We start from the raw sequence: 4,141 nt of genomic DNA on the forward strand, positions 1-4,141 counted from the left end.
GGAGGAAGGAAAGATTTTCATCCTCGTGTTTTCTCGGCTTTTCCTGAATGTCAACCTTGGCAGTAAGTTAGAAGCAGAGGGGGCCAAGGGTGATACAAGAGGCAGGCAGCGGAGAGAGGCACATTGCTGGCTGGCCCCAAGAAAGGAATGTGAATGTCTCATTCTGTTGTGTGGTGAATCCCCAGATGCCTGAGGAAGGACTGTGATGACCTGAGCTCCTGCCTGCACTGTCTCGTCCCGCCTCCCCTGGGACTGACAAGCAACACACGTTTGCTCACAGAGCCAGGTATTCAGCATCAAAGCAAAGAGCTGAATTTATCCGGTCAATCTAGGTGGCCCTCTCTGTACACCACATTGCTAGAATTACCGCTTCCAAAGGCTGCCCTGAGATGCAGCTGGAGGATGGGACAAAGGGCCTCCTGTTTCCTCCACATTTGCCTCCTGAGCTACTTATAGCAGCAAGTCAAAGCCACCAGAGCCCCACTTGCTCGCCCACACTTCACACATAAAAGGGCGCTCCTGTGGCTGGAAGTCTGAACACCTCAATTCCAGTCTCAGCTCGGCCTCAGTTCCCTGTGTGCTTGGCAAACTGGTTCCTTCATCTGTAAAACGAGTTGGCTCTTCCATAACTGTGTCTTTTGTTTTCGGTTTTGTTTTGTTTTAGCACAACCATATTAGGATTTTCACTAATAAACTAAAATCGTATATAAGGCAAGGGGCTGAGCCCCTACGCATTACAGTGAAGCCTGCAGCATTTCCTGAATTTGCTACTTTCTTTGATGGAAGGTTTTCTTAGTTTCTTAGCTTGGTTTCCTCTTTCCCGTCCCAATCCAACAAGAAGTGATCACCCAAACAAGGCAAGCTAACTGTTTCATTTTAATTCCTTTCAAGCAAACAAATGCCATGAAAAGAGCCAAGGCATCCAGGTTCTAGCCCCGAATCTGCTGTTAACTGTGTGTGTAACTTCTGTAAACCAGCTGTTCTGGCTCCAGCTCTTCCTTTGCCTGATGACCGGGTGATCTGGATGATCGCTAACTGCTCTTTCCCCCCCCAGGATGAGAATTTGCTCTCTTGGAAACTTTCCCCTGAGGCCTCCTGTCCCTCCTATTTAAAGACAGCCCTTTTTCTATTTTGTAAATAAGTTCGTTTGTATCATTTTTTTTCAGATTCTGCATATAAGCGATACCATATGATATTTGTCTTTCTCTGTCTGACTTACTTCACATAGTATGATAATCTCCAGGGCCATCCATGTTGCCACAAATGGCATCATTTCATTCTTTTTAATGGCTGAGAAATATTCCATTGTATATATGTACCACAGCCAGCGGGGACGTGTACGGGAGAAGGATAGATTGGTAACCACAGCCAGGGGGGACGTGTGCGGGGGAAGGATAGATTAGGAGTTTGGGATTGACACGTACACACTGCTGTATTTAAACTAGATAACCAACAAGGACCTACTATGTAGCACAGGGAACGCTGCTCAATATTCTGGGAAAAGAATTTGAAGAAGAATAGATACTTGTATATGTATAACTGAATCACTTTGCTGTGTCCCTGAAACTAGCACAACATTGTTAATCAGCTGTGTTCCAATATAAAAATTTTTTTTAAAAGACAGCCCTTGACACCCCCCCCTTTCTTCTCTGTGACCTTGTTTCCTTTGCAACCTCATTTCCATTTCTTCGCTTGTTCTCTCACTGTACTTATCACTTCTGAACTGTCACTGTGATCTTTACCTTCGACTGTCCCTGAACTTCAACCTGATTTTCACAGACACAGTGCCTTCCTAAACTATGACAGACTCTGCCACATTCGGTAACTGACACATTTCCCAGCATCAAGGGCAATGATCTCGGAAACACCCAATTTCTCCCAGTTTCAGCAAGAAAAATCAGCAGCACTTGAATTACACAATTTGCCATTATGAGGGCCAGTGTCTGAATTTGCCTGTCTTTACCTATCACATCTGTTCTACCTGTCTTTTAAAAACCTCTCCTATGACCCTGTGTCATCCTCCAGCTCCACCGATTGAATAAGGTGGTCTCCAGGAGTAGATGGACCCACCCAGGATAGCCCTGCAGCTAGATTGCAGCCTGGATCCCTATCCCCCTGTGAACCCTGTGGTCTAGCTTTTATGATGTTCGCCTTACTGATGAAGAAACGGGCTTGTTTTGTCCACTCCAAGACACACAGTTGTATGGAAGCTGAGTGGCTCACTAAGCCCTGGTGGACCCCAAAACATTGCAGAAACTCCCCCCGCCAACATCGTTTCAACTCCTTCCTTCTCCCACCTTCACTTCCCATCCAGACTTCTCAACCATCTCCCTGTCTCTGTGTCCCCCTTCCTGCCACCACTCTGCCCCTGCAGTCTGACTTCCCTGAGATCATCAGGGCTTCTCTGCTGTGTTTGACAGTGCTGATCACTGGCCTTTGGAAGCTCCCCACTCCCATGTACTCCAGAACAGAGCATCCTCCTAGCTCTTCTCTTTCTGTCTCTGTCTCTTTCACTGCTAGCTTTTTCTCCATCATACATCAATATTGATGTTCCTCAGGGTTTCACTTTGCTTGGCAGTCTCCTTGATCTATTCATCCACTCAGGTTTTGTCCACAGCTTCTGTACTGGCGTGACCCAAATCTCCACCTTTAGCCATATATTCCATTGCCTGCGGGACATGTCTCCCTGTGAAGGTCTCACAGACGTTCATCACAGCTACGATCCCCACAGGACTGCCTCTTCCTCAGTTGGTAACATCATCCTTCACCTCGTCACTGGAGCTAGAGTAACCTGGGATTCTTGCAAGCCACCCTTGATTTGCTCTGCATCCAATTAAATACCACGTCCTTCTTCCTAACAACTGTTTCTCAGACATATCTCAGGATGGACTCCATCTCGTTTCCATCTACCTGTCACTACCTCTCTATCAAGCCTTCATCATCTCCATCTTTTTATAGTGCAATAGTATAAATGGTCTCTGTGTCTTTTTGCTTCAAATACCCTCATCCCATTTTTTGCCCATAAACTCCTACCTACCCTATAAAACTCAGATGTAGGTCACCTCCTCTGGGAAGTCTCCCCCCACACACACACACACACACTCCACATAACCCAGGCTGCTTTGGGTATCCTTTCTTAGTCTTCCCTAAACTACTTTGTGCAGACCTTCATCCCCCCACTCAGACTATGTCAGTGCTATCTGTTCATGTGTTTGTCACATCCCCATCAGAGTGTGAGGACAATGCCTCATTCACCTACAGTGCCTGACCTGATGCCTGGAACACAGCAGGCACTAAATAAATGTTTAGAGGATAAATGAGTGGATGCATCAAGTGCAGAGCAAATCTTAAGCTTAGATATCTGGACATAGTTTCCTTTTCCTCTCTCTTCCTACTGTTTAGTCTCTCATTCTAATTAACCAAAACACTTGACTGGACCATACAATCTAGAGATGAAGAGTGCTTTAAAACACATTAGGGCATGGGAAAGTATGTCACCTGATTTCCGGACTACGCGAGTGACTTTTCTGCATTTTAGGTTTGCTCCAATTCATGTGTAAACAGAGGAGACACTCCCCGGGATACAACTTTTTCAAAGTGAGATTAGCCAAGGGTCAGAGAATAGTAACAATAGGAGATAACCTTTATATCTAGTGGGGTTACATGTGCCAGGCACTGTTCCAAGCATGTTATATAGTTAATATCATTTGTTTAATCCCCACAACAACCAGATGAGTGAGGTCCCTTTACTCCCCCATTTTGCGGATGAGGAAACTGAGATACAGAGAGATTATGTAGCTTTCCCAAGGAAACATAACCAGCAAGTGGCACACATAGATATTCAAATGTTTAAAGAGCATTAAGTGCTGATGAGACCAATTCTGCAGGCCACGTTCTCATGGGCCAGTTAGCCTCACTTCATTCAGAACCACATTGTATCTTGAGTGGGAAGAAAGGGAAAGAGAGGGTAAGAATTGCGAATTTTGAGCACCTATTAAGTGTCAAGAACTACATCGGGGTTTTGCAAAGATCGCCTGATTTGTCACAACAGCCTGACAAGATAAATGCTCCTGTTTTACAGATGGAGAAAATGAGACTCACAAAGACTAAGCAACCTGTCTGAAATTGCCTAGTGAGTAGC

This window comes from Physeter macrocephalus, chromosome 11 (genome assembly GCF_002837175.3).
Source record: "Physeter macrocephalus isolate SW-GA chromosome 11, ASM283717v5, whole genome shotgun sequence".
NCBI lineage: Eukaryota > Metazoa > Chordata > Mammalia > Artiodactyla > Physeteridae > Physeter > Physeter macrocephalus.